Source organism: Lactuca saligna, chromosome 1, assembly GCF_052625555.1.
Source record: "Lactuca saligna cultivar CGN05327 chromosome 1, ASM5262555v1, whole genome shotgun sequence".
NCBI classification, from domain to species: domain Eukaryota; kingdom Viridiplantae; phylum Streptophyta; class Magnoliopsida; order Asterales; family Asteraceae; genus Lactuca; species Lactuca saligna.
The window spans coordinates 92566834-92573446 of record NC_136417.1 but is presented as its reverse complement, the minus strand read 5'-3'; positions in this window follow the sequence as shown (position 1 = coordinate 92573446).

Genomic DNA, 6613 nt, shown 5'->3' with positions numbered 1-6613 from the left:
GGGTAGGACTCTGTTAGCAGAACCTCCATCAGTGAGGTCGTAGAAACTTCTGTCTCCATTATAGGGGATGGGTTGACCCGGTTCGTGGCTCCAGTTATTCAAGTTTGTTGCCCACAGAGGTATGGGTCCTTGAAATGCGTGTTGGGGGTTGTTATTCAGAGCTTGACCTACTTGAGGTAGGTTGTTGACTTCAGGCTTGGAGTCAGATCCATCCGAGAAGCCTTCAGCTTGATGATCATCCAAAGGGATTTGATGCTCATCATCAGACTCTGCTTCAAGGCATCCCGCATTGCCGTTGGGTGGAAAGTACCGGTCGTCGTGATGATGGAATGCAGCCATGATATCTATGCGAGAATAAGGGGTAAGTAAATAGTTAATAGATGAGCTAACTAGATAATTATAAGGTGATCTCTATCATTTACCCCAATAATTGACTTGGACTAACTAATAAAGACCTTTAGTTCTCAGGTAAATAATCATAGTAACACAAAATACTCCTATAGTATTTTACGTTTCATGTTATGTTGTACTGTTTTTATTGTGGTAGTGTTGGTAAGTTATTAGACTTGTTGCAACCTCACAACCATTCTTAGGCACATGCTAGTCACTCCTCGGATAATGTAGTTGATCAGGATACATCTTCCTAAGGTTGACCATACGTCTCTAAGTCTACTTGTGTTGTCCAACAATCGTAATACTTTTGTACTGTCTTAGTGACATTGATTTTAGTATGAATGCAGGTATGTATACTTGGTTAAATATTTTATTATTTAAAGTATAAACTCTTAATCAGATTAATTTAATCCCGCTTGTGTTTATAGTTCGTATATCTTTTATGTGTTGATACACTCAATTCACTATAAACAATGCTTTGATACCAATCTGTCACACCCCAAAACCGTGAATGGCGGAAACATTCTGGGGCGGAGGGCGTCATGTATAGTATCACAACAATGAATAATGGTAAACAAGCAACAACATCATCCATTGCATTAATAATATAATTTCATACAAGTGTGTTCTGTCAAAGTTATAGACACCAAAAATATACATATCAAAATAAAAGATGAGTCTTGAACGAACTCCATTTTCTCAATAGCCTGTCACCTGCACCTGTCTAGTGGTGACCTGAGAATACAAGTTATTTTCAAAGAGAGTATCAGCTTTAAAGCTGGTGAGATCATAAGTATATTAGTGTCTTAGTTTGTATGAAAGCATTCGTAAGATGTTTGCAATGTAACAACGTAAATTTCAAAACAATTTTTCGCATAATATAAAAACATTTTTATTTAATTTTCATAAAACATCAATGCTTGAAACTCCAATCAATGTCATACAAAGCATCCCAAGATCACATATCATAAAAATCCCATGTGTGTGTACTGATCAAGCCGGTGCCTTCCCACGGTCATCACTAGTACCTGAAACAAATAAGACCAACACTGTAAGCACAAAGCTTAGTGAGTTCCCCAAAATACCACATATAACAAATATTAGCCACTCGAGGCTATAACTCTGTGGGTCCGTGCACCCAAACTCTGTGAACCCTCAGGTTCTAACTCTGTAAACATGCACAACATAAATCACATAGAATAATGCAGTGCAACACATAACACATATATAGTATATAAACACTGTATCATAACTCTAGTTACCTACTCAAGGTAAAGTATAGTGAGAAGACTCACCTCGTGTATCTCGATACTCGTAAGTCCCGGAATCACTTGTGCTCGATCCTCCGAGCTATAATCCTCCTGTAATACAATATATCTCTAATTAACACTTTCTCAACTAAGGTTGACTACCCCTATCAAGTCAACACTGGTCAACTCTGGTCAACGGTCAACTTGACCAGACTCGGCGAGTGCACTAGAGCGACTCGGCGAGTCTATACGTGTTCATTGACTCCCTCAGATCCTCTCCTGGCACGTCGAGTACTTCTCTGACTCGACGAGTTCTACCTGACATGAATCGCAGGACCACCACGACTCAAATCGCCGAGTCTCAAGAACAACTTGGCGAGTCCCATCTGACTCAGTCCACTCGACAACACTCTCTGACTCACTGAGTCAACACCTTAACTCGGCAGGACCACTCGCTGAGTGGTTAAGGACAATCTTCATGCTACTCGTCGAGTCTGTTCCTTAGACTCGGCGAGTCCATGCCATGCATTAACTCAAACTCGCTCCTAAGGTCAGATCCGCTCCATTAACTCATAGATCCAGTCCTTCCAAGCACATTCATCACGTAAAGTCACAATCTTGGCTACCATGCAATGCTTACAAGGCCCCTTTTGGCGAAATGACCTCTAAAATGGTAACCTATATCCCTAACTCAAAAGGAAAGGCACAAAGCAGGGCATTTGGGACTCTCTGGACCTACTAAGGTCAGGATCTAGGTACCATTTCCCCTGGGGACCTCTCACACTCCAAATACAAGGCAAACAAGGCATAAAGAAACCCTAGATTTGGCCATATCAACAGAAACACGAGAATAAGCTCTGAATGTTACCTCAAGAAGCGTCCTCTGCTGAAATAGAAGTAGATCCAAGCTCCCCAACTCTCCTAGCTTGGCCTTCCTCTTCCTTTCTTGCAAACACACACAAAGATGGTGAATAATGGCCTCTTTTCTCACTCATAAGGACTCTCAAATGCTTTGGTGCTCTCAAGGTCGAAGGTAGCCGCAATGAAGGGTTATAAGCCCCTTTAAATAGGGCTCAGGGCCGGGAAATTAGGGTTTCATTAAACAGCGTGGACTCTCCGAGTCCACTCTTGGACTCGCCGAGTCCGGCCGCGAACCCGCGTCCAAATCTGCGATGATACTCGGCGAGTTCTAGGCTCCAACTCGCCGAGTCCACTTACAAATTACAAGAAAAATAATGATTAATTAATACTTAGGAATTCGGCTGTTACAATTCTCCCCCACTAGAACTAGACTTCGCCCTCGAAGTCTTGCTCTACAAATAACTCTGGATGTTGCTCACGCATCTCGCGCTCCGGTTCCCAAGTCATTTCGGACCCCTTCCGATGCTGCCACTGAACCAAAACCAGGGGTACCTCCATGTTCCTCAGAACCTTGATTTACCGATCTCTGATGGCCACTAGTCTCTCAGCATAATTCAGGCTCGCATCCACCTGAATATCCTCTAATGGAACGTAGCTGCGACACATGGAAAGTGTCGTGAATCTGCCCTAACTCTACTGGAAAATCCAAACGATAGGCTACCCGGCCTACCCTCGCGATCACTCGGAATGGACCAATATATCGGGGCCCCAACTTGCCCCTCTTCCTGAATTGGATCACTCCTTTCCAAGGAGAGACCTTTAGGAGCACATAGTCGCCGACCTGAAACTCAAGCTCGGACCGGCGTCTGTCCGCATAACTCTTCTGACGACTATGAGCGGTCAACAACCTCTGTCTGACCTGCTAGATCTGTTCTGTTGTCTGAAGCACTATCTCTGTACTGCCCATCACGCGCTGACCCACCTCTCCCCAGCAAATGGGGGTCCTGCACCTCCTCCCATACAACAGCTCAAAGGGCGGCATACCAATGCTCGAATGATGGCTGTTGTTGTAGGAAAACTCTGCCAAGGGCAAGTACGTATCCCAACTCCCCACGAAATCCAACACATATGCCCGAAGCATATCCTCGAGCGTCTGAATCGTCCACTCACTCTGTCCGTCTGTCTGGGGATGATATGCGGTACTAAAATGCAGTCTAGTACCCAACTCCTCATGAAACATCTTCTAGAATCTGGAAGTGAAACGCACATCACGGTCTGAAACAATCGAGGTTGACACCCCATGCCGAGATACCACTTCCCTCACATATATCTCTACTAACTTCTCTGCGGAAGAACTTTCACTGATGGCAAGGAAGTGAGCGCTCTTCGTCAATCTGTCCACAATCACCCAAATTGCATCGACTCCCCTAGTGGTCCTTGGCAATTTGGTGATAAAATCCATGGTGATCTGTTCCCACTTCCATTCGGGAACCTCCAATGGCTGCAACTTACCATGCGGCCTCTGGTGCTCGGCCTTGACCCTACGGCAGGTCAAGCACCTCTCAACAAACCACGCAACATCCCTCTTCATACGGGGCCACCAATACTCCTTTCTCAGATCCAAATAAATCTTAGTGGCCCCCGGATGGATCTAAAATTTCGACCGATGAGCCTCCTCCATCAAAATGGTACGCGTTCCTCCCATAATCGGCACCCAGATACGCCCCAGAAATGTCATAAGCCCCCGACCATCGGTAACGAACTCTGAAACCAAACCAACAACCCGTTCCTTCTTCCGCATCTCAGGTTGCACAGCCTCGGCCTGCGCCCCACGAATGGCGTCCAACACTGGAGCTATCACGGTTAATCTCAAACATACATCCCGCAGCGGGGTGCTCTCCACCCTGCGGCTCAGTGCATCGGCTACCACATTAGCCTTGACTTGGTGGTACAGGATCTCACAATCATAATCCTTGACCACATCCAACCACCTTCTCTGACGCATATTTAGGTTGGGCTGGTCCATCAGATACTTCAAACTCTTATGGTCCGTGTATAACGTACACCGAACCCCATACAAGTAGTGACGCCAAATCTTGAGGGCGAACACCACTGCCCCCAACTCTAGATCATGGGTGGGATATCTCGCCTCATGAGGCTTCAGCTGCCTCGATGCATATGCTATCACATGCCCTCTCTGCATCAGCACCGCTCCCAACCCCAAGATCAACGCATCACAGTATACCACAAAATCCTCCATTCCCTCCGGTAGGGCTAACACCGGGGCCTCGCATAACCTTTGGCGAAGCGTCTCAAAGGAGGCCTGCTGCTCGGGGCCCCATGAAAAAGCAACACCCTTCCTGGTCAACCTGGTGAGTGGCACTACGATCATAGAGAAATCCTTGATAAATCTCCGATAATACCCTGCCAACCCTAGGAAACTCCTAATCTCGGAGGGTGACTTCGGCACCTCCCAACTCATCACCGCCTCAACCTTGGCCGGGTCGACCAATATCCCCTGCTGGTTAACGAGATGCCCTAAGAACTGGACCTCCCGCAACCAGAAATCACACTTGGAGAACTTGGTATAAAGCCTCTCCGATCTCAGAACTCCGAGAACCTCTCTCAAATGCTCCTCATGCTGCCCTCTAGATCTCGAATATACCAGAATGTCGTCGATAAATACAATCACCGACCGATCCAGCATCCGCCTACACACTCGGTTCATGAGATCCATGAAGACTGCCGGGGCATTGGTGAGCCCAAAAGGCATCACCACAAACTCGTAATGCCCATAACGCGTCCTGAACGCTGTCTTCTGGACGTCCTCGTATCGCACCCTCACGTGATGATATCCAGACCTCAAATCGATCTTGGAGAACCAAGATGCTCCCTGCAACTGATCCAATAAATCGTCGAACCTCGGCAACGGGTAACGGTTCTTGACCGTCAGCTTGTTCAACTCCCGTTAATCAATGCACATCCGGTGTGAACCATCCTTCCTCTTGACAGGATAGGCGCTCCCCACGGTGAGTTGTTCGGTCGAATAAACCCCTTCCCCAGCAGCTCCTGAAGTTGCGAGGATAACTCTTGCATTTCTGGAGGTGGAAGGCGATAAGGCACCTTAGCGATAGGCGCGGACCCCGGAACCAAATCGATACTGAACTCCACTTGCCTCACAGGAGGCACACCCAGCAACTCCTCTGGAAAGACATCCGGAAACTCACGCACTATCGGAACCTCCTCCACTTACTTCGGCCTCTCGGAATCAACCCGCATATCTGACACGTATGCCACAAAACCCTTACAGCACTGCTATGGACACTGTCTCACCCTAGCAGCCGAACAAAACGCTGATCCAGAACGGATGCACTCGCCGTACACCGTAAGAACTCCCCCACTAGGGTCTCGTATGGTCACCAGCTGCCGCTCGCAGTCGATAACCGCACCAAATCTGCCCAACCAGTCCATGCTCACAATGACACAGACGTCACCCATCGCAATAGGGACCAGATCAATCGGGAACTCAACACCGAAAATCTCGACCACGCACCCTCTGAGAACCTCCGTGGCATATATCACCCTCTCATCAGCTATGGAAACTCTCAGAGGCCGACTCAACGCCTCACGACTAACACTGATATGATGACTAAAAGCCAAAGATACGAAAGACCGACTCGCACCCGAGTCAAATAACACCAATGCAGGTACAAAATTCACAAGAAAAGTACCTACGCATAACGTAATATAAGCATAATATTTCAGCATCAAAATAAATACACGAAAGAATACATACCAGCCACGACATCGGGCGTTGCACGGACCTCCTCCGCGGTCAACTAAAAGGCTCTCCCTCGTGCCCTCGGCGCCTCGGCCTTCACTGGCTGAACCTCGTTAGCTCTGATGGCGGCAGGGGCAGATCCATGAGGTGTACCCTGAGCTGATCCCTGCAACTGCGGACACTCCGCCTTCCGGTGTCCGGTCTGATTGCAGTGAAAACACACTGCAAACCCCTTGGGGCATTCCTTGGCCATGTGCCCCTCCTTGCCACACTTGTAGCAAGACCCAACTCTACAAACCCCATCATGACCCTTGCCGCACTTTCCACA